Below are 14544 nucleotides of genomic sequence, written 5' to 3' on the forward strand. Positions count from 1 at the left end.
TTTAGACGGTATATTAGAAATAGTAAGTTCGGGTTTGGATCCACCAAACTCAATGGTGAGTTTCTTATGCTGTTTTTGGAAGTCCAGCCCTAAGAGGAGATCACTACATAAGTCCTTGAGCACCGAAAGTCGGGTGGAGGGATACATACGACCATGAAGTGTCATATCAACAACACAAAAGCCGGTGATTCTGGTATTAAGTGATGACTGGGCCATCGCAATTGCCTGGTCCGATGGGAAGACATGTAGTTTCAATTTCGCAACAATCTGTTCCTTAATGAAACTATCAGTACTTCCTGAGTCAATTAAGGCATCTAAGGTATGCCCTTTAATTGAAATTTTTGTGGCTGCATGAGACAGGTTCTGTGGGCAAGCAGCTGTAATTGGTGTCATTGCACAGAGAGTGGCTAAAACTCTCGGTGTGCTTCTTCGGGAGAGAGCTCGAGAGGAAGCTTGATAGGTCCTAGCTGGAGCATCTTGATAGGCCCTAATTGGGGCAGTTCGGTAGGCCTTAGCTGGATTGGCCCTCGTAGAGGCCCTTGATAGGCAAACTTTAGCAAAGTGTCCTTTTTTCCCGCAATAACTGCAGATTGCATTGCGAGCAGGGCAGGTTTTCCTAGGGTGAAAAGCACCTCCACAAAAGAAGCATTCCTTCCTAGATTGCCAAGAGGCTGCTAAAGTGGGGTCGTCCTCCTCTTCTTCATCAGAATTATCAGAATTAGATTCCCCCATGATAGGGTTCACCTGAGACCGCTTGAATTGTCTGGTTGCAGCTACAGCAGCAGATCGAGATCTGGGCAGCTGATAGAGGTCTGCATTTCTCTTTGCCAAATCCAGTGAACAAGCTAGGTCAAAAGCTTTTTGTAGCTCAAGTGTTTTACTTTCTAGTAGACGCTGGCGTATAAATGGAGAGGCAATCCCGCAGATGAAAGCATCACGAATCATTTCTTGGCGGTACAGCTCAGCTGAGGCTGCCTGAAAGTTACAGTCTACGCTGAGCCTGCGAAGTTCTTGCAGGAATTCGTCAATTGATTCCCCTGGCCCTTGTCGGGCTGTGGCCAGTAGATGTCTAGCATAGACCTCATTTGGGGTCTTCGCATACAGTTTCTTAAGTGCCCGAATCACCTCTTCGTAATTATCCCAGTCATCAACATATTCGAACACTTTTGGGGTCACATAATTGACAAGTATCTTCAATTTAGCAGGAGCATCCGCTTTACATTCATCCAGAAAATTCTCAAAAGTACGATACCAATGCTTCCATACCCTGCCAGCTGCTGGTGTATTCGGGTCCAAGTCCAGACAAATAGGTCTAAGGATTTTCTCCATGATGGGTGGTTCCCTGGATCCTTAACTTCCGAGTTTGTCTGAAGGTCTAGTATTTGTCAGTGTAAATATTTAAGTTACTTAAATTGATGTAAGAAAAAGGAGACTTACCATCAAGTAACTTTAAAGTAAGCTTTAAGTAACTTATAAACACACTATATACACAAGAGAGGTCTTTACCATGCCTCTGGTAGAAGCCTCTTACAATACTGAACAGACCAGTATTTATACCAGTCCAACAGGAAGTGACATATGACAGGAAGTGAGGTATGTACACAGTTCAGAGTTCATAGTTCACAGGAAGTGATGACATAACTTCCCGGAAGTTATCATTTTTATCACACAGACCACAAGAATGACTTTAACAGGTCTTTACTATTCGGAGGTCAGGGCTGAACTGCCCAGCAAATCCCTACACAACGTTTATATACCGGTGTGGTCACCACCGGTATTACAGTATACAGCAGCCAAGAGAAAGTAGTACATCTCTTAAGGTAGTTCTCTTAAGGTGGAACAGGTTACATACACCACAGGGATGTAAGGAACGCACTCATCCTGGCCAGATTTGCTTAGCCTAGTCAATCAAGCACTTTTGCCTCGCAGCTTCTTACCTGAGCATCGACAATGGCCAAAACCCTATGGATTCCTAGCTATTTGTCCAGCATACTGACAATTGCAAGTAATGCTAAGCTCTCAATGTGAAAGTCCCATTCGCGAAATGACACATGCCACAAATACAGCAGTAGCCATCAGACTTTTTATTGACAGAATTCATCTGATGGCTTTTTTTAACAATACATAAAATTTCACCCAAGTGACTACCCTTGTGACTACTTGTGCTTTATTTTCCTCTTACGCGTGCTCCTACGTTGTGGTTCCCCTATGGCTTCAGCAGATGTGGAGGCCCCTTGCTCACTTTCCTGCTGCTCCTGTCTCGACACCTGTGGCGGGTGTCCTCTCGGGTGGCGAGCCTGTGAGGGCTCGTCAACAGCCTGCTGCATCTGCGGCTGTGCAGGGGTTGAGACGTCTATCTCACTTGGATGAGGACTCTGGTGGGGCTCTGACCGAGGGCTCTGCAGTGGCATGGAAGTGTGAGCACCTGGAGAGGAACCCCCACTTCCTTGAGGTCTGCCACCAACCTCCCTCTCATGGGTCAGCTCCCCCTCCGTGCCTGCAAGTGGCTGGAGAGCACCTTGCTGCACATCAGGGGGGCCATGGGGACCCGTATCTGCAATGGCAGTCCTACTCAGAAGGACTTCCATGAAGGTCTGGTTTCTTGTTCAATAGATGCCATCGCTCCTCAAGAGATGTCATTCTATTCTGAACACTCACCATGTTTTCCATACCCTGGCGACTAACCTCCTCCATGGCCGAAGCCCTCTCCTCTACCGTAGCCAGCCTTACCACGGAGGCAGCAATCATTTCCACGTAGGTAGCCATCCTTTCCGTGTTCATGCGTTCATGCGCCAATGACTCCACAAAGGCTCTGCTCATGTTCGCTATGGATTCCTCCATTTGCTCCACACTCGCAATGACCCTAGAGACAAAACCTGCCAGAGACTCCTGCATCTGTGCATGGGGTTCCATCACCTCTGATCTTATGGATGGACCCAGAGGCAGAGGGTCGACATGCAGCTGAGCCGAGCTGGCAGAGTCCTGCGCCCTCCGACGAGGACTCTCCACTGCTGTCCCTGTCTCCACAATCTGCTGATGCTCACTTGTGAGCTGTGATTCACCAGGTGACAACACTACTCTATGTCCCGAAGGTCCCACCGAGGTGTGAGTGTCTGCGCTGGTGCTGGGTGCGCTTATTTCTGCTGACGCTGCGCCCTCAGAGGTTGCAGATTCCTCTGAGGAGTCTGGAAGCTCAGGCTCTTCCTCCTGGACAGTGGGCATGGGGCTCTCGATGGTCCTGTGGGGGAGTAAAGGAAAGAGTTAGAGATGTGAGGTCAAGGTTACATGCACATTGCATATTGCAGATGATCATAAGTCCATCTGTTATAGCTTCAGAATCATTATCAGCGACTCATGCAATGTCAATGAGAGAGATGGAAAACTATTCTGTCACTAGCTTGCTGTGAGGCACCCGTCCGTCCGTCCCCAACGTGCGCATCTTTTTCAACCCCGACAATTTCCAGGACGGCTTCCTCCCAGGGGTGAGCTGGGCTAATGATGGTGGGCCTCCTCCTGTCCTGGCTCTTTCCCTTTTATTGTGAGCTCTCTTTTCCTGCAATGAGGGAGACAAGTGGAGTTTGAGTGAGAATGAAGGAGTGAGTGTAGAGATTGCATAGCATAGATACTTAGAAGGAGACAAAGATGGAGTGAGGTTGCAAAACCAAGGGCCCTCCCTGTGTGTTGTCAGTTGTGTTCAAAGCATCAGAGTGATAGGGAGTGTGAGGGCTGCATGGTGGGAGGGAATGGGTAAGGGTGCATGGATGTGAGTGTCAAGTGAGATGTGGAGGAAGAGATTGCTAAAGCTGAGTGCTGGTGAGGAAGGCAATGGGGATCAGATTGAGGGTGATGGGAACTTCATACGTACTTTTCCAGTGCGCTGAAGGTCATGGAATCTTTTCCTGCACTGCATCCAGGTGCGCCGTGTGACCCCCAAGGAGTTGACCGCCCCAGCTACCTGTATCCACACAGCCTTGGTCTGACTGGGATGCCTCTTCCTCCCTAATGAAGGGAACAGGACCTCCCTGTGGGCCCTAGCTCCATCCACCAATGCCTGTAGTGCTGCCTCGTCAAACTTAGGAGCTGCTCTTGGCCTCCCGCTGGCCATTGTTCCTGCAGGTTCCTGTGCCATCAAATGGAGAAAGCTTGGCAGTCTGCAGAAGAAGCAAGGCTTGTTGTGGACCTTAAATGCAGCAGCAATGATGACGTCATCGGAGGGGACTTTCAGCCATGAAAAACCCATTTGCAAAGGCTTCCCACACGTTCGAAATCAATTGGCCAATTGAGTTAAAATTGCATCAATCTCCCACATCCATTTAGGTCCGTGTGGGAAACACGAAATTTGGGGAACACGCCAATAGCCCGCAGCTGAGTTAAAATCGAGGCCTACATGTTAGGCTTCCACTCCCTTCCCTCCTCTCCCGCTCGCATGCAGGATAGTAATGTAATAGTGAATGGATCAGCACCATTGCCTGTATTCCTATGTGTTACCATTTCTTAAACAATTTCTTGCTCAGATATATTCAAATAAACACTCAAATTAGTGTGGTAATAAGTATCTGCCATTATTGAATATACCCAATGACTGAGCCTCCACTGCCCTCTGGGGTAGAGAATTCCAAAGATTCACCACCCTCTGTGTGAAGAAATTTCTTCTCATCTCAGTCCTGAATGGCCTACCCTTTATCCTAAGGCTGTGGCCCCTGGTTCTAGACTCCCCAGCCAAGGGAAACATTCTCTCAGCATCCACCCTATCAAGCCCTGTAATAATTTTGTATGCTTCAATGAGATCCCCTCTCATTCTTATGAATTCAAGAGAATACAGGCCTCGTTTACTCAATCTCTTCTCATACAAGATTGCTAAATGCCATTGCTAAATGAGCCACCAAGGGAAGTGAGTCTCAATGCCTTTCAGGTCTTTATATGAAGTCGTTTTCAGGTCTCCAGATTTTACAGGAAACTTTGTGCTATCCGGCACTGACGGGACCGAGCTGTTGCCGTCCCATCAAAACTGCCGGACAAACCAGCGTTAATGTTGAAACATACGGAGATTTTGAGCTCCGTATCTGGCAACAAACCCTGTGCAACAGCTTCTAAACAGTCGGCCCTCCCTTGCAAGCATCTCTGTAGCTTAGCAACAGCTTCAGCGAGACCTTGCAGAGCCTGACTGGTGAAAAAAAAGCAACAAAAAGAAAAAAAACTAACAAAACGGCTCCTGATTTTTGCCGGTGGCTCGAGCATTCCGGACAGTTAACCTCCGGATAAATAAAGTTTCCTGTATCATCTTGGATCCCCTTCATCAGGATTACAGTTAGAAATTCTGGAATCCCATATCTGTATTTTTTAATAACTTTTCAGCAAGGTTATGTTTCCAGCTTCTTGACTTTCTGCTACTTGGGCTGTCACAAGAATAAATAGTATTACCAGTGCCAGGTTACAGCCTTATCTGTTCCACAGGAACAGGAAAAAACTCACACTTTTGTTCCTTTGTGAAGTCTCACATACGATATCTGTACAGTCAAAGTGCCAGTGCCAAGTAGAAACAGAAATTGCTGGAAATAGCGGGACAGTCAGCACCTATAAGAAAAAAAGATAGGTTAGCTTTACTGGTGGAGGCCCTTTCTCAAAACTGGTGCTAGTAAGTTCAAGATATAAAATTAGACAGTTCCCAGTAACTTTATAGAGAAAGAAAAATGGGAAATCTAAATAATAAAAATAAGGAATGTTGGAAATAAACAAGATCTCAAAGTAAGAAAGACTTGCCTTTATATAGCGACCTTCATGACTGGACATCCCAAAGCGCTTTATAACCAATGAAGTAGTTTTGAAGTCTAGTCACTGTTGTAATGTAGGAAACACAGCAGCCAACTTGGGCACAGCAAGGTCCCACAAACAGCATTTTGGGTGCAAGCTTTCACCAGTGCTAGCCAATAAATAGTATTAGTTTCTAGTAACTGTTTGTATGATATATAAGAGATTGCCATTCACCATCTCCAAGAAAACATGGAGGGAGAACTTGGATAAGACCTGAAAATGGATGCAGGGACCCGCGCCCGTTCACTGCGTTGCAGGCAGCACAGTAAATTCATACTGTCTGCTCTTTTAAATGATTTCTGCATGTAGCCAGTGCTACCCACACTGTTCATTGGCTGCACACATCAGCAGAGGGCCTGATATCGTGAATGTCTAGTGTTACTTAAAGGCAGCCTCCACCTCTTAAAGGGCAGGTGCATTGTAGCTGCAAGAAGTGGTGGGAGATTTTTCAAAACTGTATCTGTGCTGTGATACTTTGAGGAATGGCTGAACATGCGAGAGAGTGAATACCAAGGCTTTCAGACAACGCACTGGAGGCATTGCTGGGAGAGATGGAAAGGAGAGACATCCTGTATCTGCAGGGGGGCAGGAGGCCCTCCAGACACATGCTCAGGAGGCAGTGAGAACAAGTAACGGTGGAGGTCAATGCCAGGAGTGTTGTTCCAAGAACATGGATGCAGCGCAGGAAGTGGTTTAACGATCTCACACAAGTTGTCAAGGTGAGTGAATTCATCTTCAAATGGCATATCCTACCCACTGCACCACTAGCCTCATCCAGTAGTCAATTCACTACACCCCCATCACCCACCTACCACCAATCTCTATCAATCAGGACTCAACCCTAATATTCATATGCTTTACCTCACCTTCACACACTTAGCCCTGTGGCAAGCCTAGCACCCACAACTTACAGCTCACACTTGCCATATGGCTCCTCAAGCCTGCTCCACCATTCAATAAGGAGCTGAATTCCAGAGGTGAGGTGAGAGTGACTGCCCTTGACATCAAGGCAGCATTTGATGGAGTGTGGCATCAAGGAGCCCTAGTAAAACTGAAGTCAATGGGAATCGGGGAAAAAGCTCCACTGGCTGGAGTCATACCTAGCGCAAAGGAAGAGGGTTGTGGTGGTTGAAGGTCAATCATCACAGCCCCAGGACATCACTGCAGGTGTTCCTCAGGGCAGTGTCCTAGGCCCAACCATCTTCAGCTGCTTCATCAATGATCTTCCCTCCAACATAAGGTCAGAAATGGGGATGTTCACTGATGACTGGACAGTGTTCAGCGCCATTCACAACTCCTCAGATAATGAAGCAGTCCATGCCCGCATGCAACAAGACCTGGACGACGTTCATAAGGCTGATAACATTCGCGCCAGGCAATGACTATCTCCAACAAGCGAGAGTCTAACCACCTCCCATTGACATTCAATGGCATTACCATCGCCAAATGCCCCACTATCAACATCCTGGGGGTCACCATTAACCAGAAAATTAACCGGACCAGCCACATAAATACGGTGGCAACAAGAGCAGGTCAGAGGCTAGGTATTCCGTGTCGTGTCCCACCTCCTGTCTCCCCAAAGCCTTTCCACCATCTACAAGGCACAAGTAAGGAGTGTGATGGAATAGTCTCCACCTGCTTGGATGAGTGCAGCTCCAACAACATTCAAGAAGCTCGACACCATCCAGGACAAAGCAGTCCGCTTGATTGGCACCCCATCCATCACCTTAAACATTCACTGTCTCCACCACCGGCGTACCGTGGCTGCAGTGTGTACCATCTACAAGATGCACTGTAGCAACTCGCCAAGGTTTCTTCTGCAACACCTCCCAAACCCGCGACCTCTTCCACCTAGAAGGTCAAGGGCAGCAGGTGCATGGGAACACCACCACCTCCAAGTTCCCCTCCAAGTCACTTACCATCCTGACTTAGAAGTATATTGCCGATCCTTCATCGTCGCTGGGTCAAAATCCTGGAACTCACTCCCTATCAGCACTGTGGGAGTACCATCAACACACGGACTGCAGTGGTTCAAGAACGTGGCTCACCACCACCTTCTCAAGGGCAACTAGCGATGGGCAATAAATGCTGGCCTTGTCAGCGACGTCCCGATCCCATAAGTGAAATAAGGTCATGGCTGATCATCTACATCAACTCCATTTTCCCGCCCTATCCCCATATCCCTTGATTCCCTTAGTGCCCAAAAATCTATCAATCTCAGAATTTAATATATTCAACGACACAGCACCCATAGCCCTCTGGGGTAGAGAATTCCAAAGATTTACAACCCTCTGAATGAAGAAATGTCTCCTCATCTCAGTCCTAAATGGCCAACCCCTTATACTGAGACAATGGGGGAAAATTCGGTTGATTAGCGCCCGGGTGCAGCGATGTTTGAGCCACTCGCGAAGTTGACCAGATATTTTGCGGTGGCGCTAAACACTACCGCCACGATTTCCTGCACCTGCAGATCGTGACGTCAGTCGAGCGTGCAAGCCCCGGTAGCGCCCTGAGTGGCGCCCCCACCATTCTGCTTGCCGCTAGCAATGACAGGTGGTGGGGAACGTTTTGCAGTCGGGAAGGGACTGGGGGAGCGCGCTTTGAAGGCAGCCACTTCCTGCCTTATTTTGTTAGCGACATTTTTGCAGCACGCATTCTGAGAGAGAGAGACTTCTGGAGAGATTCAATGCTGTGTGAAGGAGTTTTGGGCACTGAGCCACACTTTGCAGGTACATTTTGATTTGACCTTCCTTGCATCGATTTAGAAGAGGCTGTGGGGGCTGCACTCTGAGTTCTTTCCCTGGGACTCTCAATTGTTCTTTCCAGCAGATTTGATGTACAGGTCTCTCCAGGCCGAAATTCAAGGCTGCAATGAGCAAGATGTGGATGGAGAGCAAGATCAACCCTCCCCTTTAAGAACTGGCCGGTGCCATTGTGTCTGTGTTCCATTGCTAACTGACATCACATGAGCTTCGTCAGCGCTCTGAGGTAGCACCTCGCTCCTCGGCGTTAGCGCCTGATTTAGCGCTCAAATCACCTCCAGTGGCGATAGAAGCCAAGTTTGCAATTGGAGGCGATAATTAGAGCCAGGCGCTAAACTTTGCGCCCGGCCGATAATTGCGCCTCAAACGGGGTGATTCCGAATTTCTCCCCCTATGACTCTTAGTTCTAGACTCTCCAGCCACGGAAACTGCCTCTCAGCATCTATCCTGTCAAGCCCCCTAAGAATTTTATACGTTTCAATGAGATCACTGCTCATTCTTCCAAACTCCAGAGAATATAGGCCCATTCTACTCAATCTTCTGCTAATGATGCTTGATTTCCTTTGCAACAAGAAAAATACCCTAAATTAATGGCACAGTACCATTATGTACGAGATCATAATTCTGAGGTGAGAGATTAGAATCCTACATGTTAGACTTCCACTCCCTTCCCTCCTCTCCCGCTCGCATGCAGGATAGTAATGTAATAGTGAATGGATCAGCACCATTGCCTGTGTTACCATTTCTCAAGCAATTTTTTTGCTCAGATATGTTCAAATAAACACTCAAATTAGTGTGGTAATAAGCATCTGCCATTACTTCTAAATTCTCTAGAATGTTGGCCCTGAAATCGCGGTCGGTATGACTGCCTTTGAAGCCCACCACAATTTCGGGAGTGGGGGGAGTCAGAGCAGGGGCATAGTGAGTCGAAGGGGAGGAGGTGCATCTGGAGTTGGGTGGGGTGGGGGTGCTACGGAGTCAGGCGGGGGAATCAAAAGGTGGGCATCACCCATTTTGGGGTGCTAATATCAGCCGGGCGCAAAGTTTAGTACCTGACGCTAATTATCACCTCCAACTGCAAAATTCACCTCTATCGCCCCTGGAGGTGATTTGAGTAAATCAAGCGCTGCACACCTCTCAAGGCGCTAACGTCGGGGAGCGAGGCGCTACCTCAGAACGCTACCAAAGCTCAGGCGATGTCAGTTACCATGGAAGCCAGACAGACTGGTGCCGTCCAGTTCTTAAAGGAGAGGGGCCACCTTGCTGGCCAGCCAATAGCTGCTCCTTGCAGCCTTGAATCTCGACCTGGAGAGACCTCTTTTTCAATTTTGTCTTGGAAGCATGAATGGAGAGTCCCAGAGAAAGAGCTCGGCACTTCAGCGACCAGGCATTGGTGGCTCTGGTTGGCGCTGTGAAATGGCGATGGGCAGTGTTGTTCCCCTGAGAGTCACAGGAAACCATTGCCCCAGGAGTTTAGATGTGCTGGAATTGCTTATTCTCAACATTTCTTCGTACATTTGGTCTGAGCAAATCCAGACGAGATCTCAACCTTCGGTTAAAGAACATCATGGCTGGGGTCTGGTTGGTAACTGCATGTGTCGCATTTCTGTAGGCTAACAGGAAATTGTCCACCTTATGCTGCAGTGGAATGTCGTCATCGCACATGGCCCTTACGGCCTTTTTAAAGGTTTGTACGAACCTCTCAGCCAATCCATTTGTGGCTGGATGATACGGGGCGGATGTGTAATGCCTTACCCCATTCCTTTTCATAAATTTCCGAAACTCTTCGGACACAAACTGTGGTCCGTTATCAGAGCAAATCTGCTCTGGCAAGCCGTTCCTGGCAAATATGGTCCGTAGGACTGCAATCGTTTTCTCCGTGGTGATGGAGGACATTTTGATCACCTCAGGTCATTTCGAGTGCGCATCCACGGCTATTAAGAACATTGAGTCCATGAATGGACCAGCAAAATCAATATGCACCCGTTGCCATGGAGAGGAGGGCCACTCCCATGGGTGTAGAGGGGCATGTGGTGGTGCATTTTGGACCTTCTGGCATCCTGAGCAGCTCTTTGTCAGGTCCTCGATTTGCTGATCGATCCCCGGCCACCACACATAAGCCCTAGCAAGGCTTTTCATTTTCACCCCTCCCAGATAGCCTTCGTGAAGCTCATTGAGCACTCTCTCCCTTAACTTGGGTGGAATTACCACTCGGGATCCACACATCAAGGTCCCCTGGCATACTGACAGCTGTTCTCTTCTGGATGAGAATGCTGGCAACAGTGAGTCGCCATGTGTTGGCCATCCCTTCACCGTCAAATCATATACCCGAGGCAGTGTCGGGTCATTTCGGGTCTCCCTCTCTATATCCGCGTTAGTTACTGGCAAGCGTTCAATTATAGTCGAATAAAATATTTCGACAGGGTCCACTGCTGGTGCTTCCTCCGCAGTAGGCAGTGGCAGGCGTGATAGCCCATCAGCGTTTCCATGCTGTTTCGTGCCCTTATACTCTATTTCATATTGGTTCGCCCCTAGAAAAAGGGACCATCTTTGTAGCCGTTGCGCATTCATCACCGGAACGCCCTTCTTTGGATTAAAGATGGAGACAAGTGGTTGGTGGTCAGTCAGCAAGGTGAGCTTCTGCCCGTGCAGATAGCGGTTGAACTTTTTCACTCCCCACACTAGGCTGAGGGCCTCCCTGTCAATCTGGGCGTAGTTACGCTCGGCTGAGGTTAGTGACCGAGACGCAAAGGCTACTGGCCTCTCCAAGCCGTCTGGGAATTTGTGCGACAGCACCGCTCCAATACTATAGGGTGATGCATCACACACCAACCGAATTGGTAGTGCTGGGTTGAAATGAGCCAACACCTCTTTTGATGTGATCAATTCTTTGCACTTCTGGAAAGCTCGTTTACATTCGTCATTCCACTTCCAAGGTACCCCCGTTTGCAGTAGGGTGTTCAGTGGGTGTAGTAACGTAGACAAATTCGGCAAGAACTTATGGTAGTAGTTCACCAGCCCGAGGAACGACCTCAGTTGTGACACATTTTCCGGTGCTGGAGCCTTGACTACTGCCTCAATCTTTTCAGGAGACTTATGTAACCCCTCTTCATCAATAACGTGGCCACAATACGAGATCTGCTTCTGGAAAAACTCGCATTTGTGGCGATTAGCTCGGAGCCCATATTCCTTCAATCTAGTGAGCACCTGCTCCAGGTTGGCGAGGTGATCACTGTCATTTTCGCCTGTGACCAGGATGTTGTCCAAATAACACTGGGTCCCTGGAATCCCTTGCAGGACTTGATCCATTGCCCTTTGCCAAATAGCCGGAGCTGATGCTACCCCGAACACCAGCCGGTTGTATTGGTAGAGACATTTGTGAGTGTTGATCGTGAGGTACTGCTTTGAGGCTTCTTCTACCTCCATTTGCAGGTACGCTTGGGCCAGATCAATCTTAGTGAAGCGTTTTCCTCCAGGTAGCAGGGCGAAAATATCTTCAATCCTCGGAAGCGGATATTGTACTGTGTGAAGGACTGGGTTCACTGTCACCTTAAAGTCCCCACAGATGCGAATCTTCTTTGGTTCCCCAGGCGTATTACTCAACGACCTCTTCATTACAGGAACGATGGGTGTAACCCACTCGCTCCAGTCCACTTTGGACAGTACTCCAGAACGTTCCAAACCTTCCAGCTCTGCTTCGATGGCTGGGCGGATCGCATAAGGCACCGGTCTGGCCTTAAAAAACTTTGGGCTTGCATTTTCCTCTATTTTGATCGTCGCTGTTATGCCTTTTAGTGTTCCGAGTCACTCCTGGAACACTTCTTGTGCGTCAGTTAGCATTTTTGACACTCGTCCAGGTGTGACGTCGTCATCCGTTTTGGAATCTACCGTCAGTGCTTGTATGGCATGCCAATCTAACTGTATCTTCCGGATCCATTCACGTCCTAGTAGTGGCGGTCCTCCATCTGGCAATACATATAAGTCCATTTTTGGTGTTTCCTTGCCGTTGTATATCACGTTCACCCTTATTTTTCCTTTGGGGTAGACTTTTTGCCCCGTGTACGTCTTCAAGATAATCTCTGTATCTCTCAAGGGTATATGTGAGAATAGCCGCTTGTAGTTCCTTTGGTTTATGACTGTTAGGGCTGATCCTGTGTCCAATTCCATTTTCACTTGGACTCCGTCTATCTTGAGCGTGACCCAGATAGTTTGGTGATCCTCCATTTTGGTTACATTATGTAGTTTCAGACAACCCAGCTCCTTGCTTCCGGAGTCTGTATCACTTTTCTGTTCGTCTGAACTACTCTCCGTCACCTTATGTACCTTTTTGTACTTCTCCTGTGGAGGTTTCTTGCTGCTGGTTTTCTTTCCCGACCTGCAGACTCTTATTATGTGTCCTACTTTTCTACACTGTCTGCACACTTGGTCCTTGAACCAACAATCCGTATGGTCGTGTGTTGTTCTGCCGCAGCGATAACACTTCACTGCTGCATATGACATTTCATTTGTGCCATATTCTTGCGGTCTCCGTTGTATCTCTGCAGCGCCCCGTGCGGCTGCTTCATGTGATACTGCCATGTTGAAAGCCTTGTCCAGTGTAAGATCCTTTTCTGATAGAAGCCGTTTCTGGGTTCCTTCACTTTGAAGCCCACACACAAACTTGTCCCTTAAAGTATCTGCTAGTCCCGTTCCAAACTGGCAGTGTTTCAATAGCTTGCGCAGTTCCATTAAATACTCAGCATTACTTTCGTCTTTATGCTGGTTCCTTTTGTGAAACTTCAATCTTTCTGCTACCAGCAGCAGTGTGGGGTTTAAGTGGTCCTGTAGGATTGCCACTATGCTTTCAAAATCCTTTTCCACTGGCTTCTCTGGGGTGACTAGGTTTCGCAGTAAGCCGTACGTTTTTGCACCCATGGAATTCAACAATACCAGTGCTTTCCTGGCATCTGGCACTTCATTCGCTTTGCAGTACACCTCTATGCGTTCTACATATGTCGCCCAATCTTCGACTTCATTGTCGAACGCTGTGACCCTGCCACTCTTCTGCATGTGGTTAGACTGGCTAAAAATGGCATCTCCCGCGCTCTCCCTTCTTCTCCTCTGGCTCAAAATGGTGTCTCCCGCGCTCTCCCTTCTTCTCCGCTGGCTCAAAATGGCGTCTCCCGCGCTTCCCTTTCTTCTCCGCTGTGGCCCAAATGGCATCTCCCGCGCTTTCTTTTCTTCCCCTGCGGACGCTGCTCAGCCCTTGATCACCGGCCGCGCTCTGCGTGTTTTCCTGTGTGCTTCTCTCGTTGACACCGCTCGGTCTTCAACCCCGGCTGCGCCCTGCGCGCTTCACCCTCTCTCGTTGACGCCGCTCGGTCTTCAACCCCAGCTGCACCCTGTGCGCTTTACCCTCTCTCTTACCCGTCAACGCTGCTCGGCCTTTTTCTGTGACGTCGGTCAGCTCCCGCTGCCGCTGTCCGGGAAGGGTCTGCGCCGTACCTGCTGCCAGCCCGCTGCGCTGGATCGTCGCGGCTGGAGAACCAAGCCCAGCTCGCCACAGCCTCCTCTGCCTGCTCAAGTCCTCTCAGGATGGTCGACGCCCACACTGATGGAATCGGCCTTCTTCTGCAGAGTTGCAGGTAGGTTCGAATCACCTCGTCGCCAATGTTGAATCCGTGAATCTTTAGGTAATGTGTCCTTCAAATAATCGACAGAGACTGCAGAGGAACAATCAACAGGTGTTTACTGGATGAGGGTTGCTCTAAAACTAAACAGTACAGATCCCTACTCAGGGTTATATACAGGTGTGGTCACTGCCGGTACTACAGTATACAAGAGCTGTAAAAAGTAGTTCTCCCCTTAAAGGCACATACATTACAGGGTCAATTAGGCTTATATTCGCTGGAGTTTAGAAGAATGAGAGGGGATCTCATTGAAACTTATAAAATTCTAACAGGACTAGACAGACTAGATGCAGGAAGGCTGT

The sequence above is a fragment of the Somniosus microcephalus genome, chromosome 1 (assembly GCF_052327205.1).
Source record: "Somniosus microcephalus isolate GS21.2 chromosome 1, FLI_Smic_1.0, whole genome shotgun sequence".
Taxonomy (NCBI): domain Eukaryota; kingdom Metazoa; phylum Chordata; class Chondrichthyes; order Squaliformes; family Somniosidae; genus Somniosus; species Somniosus microcephalus.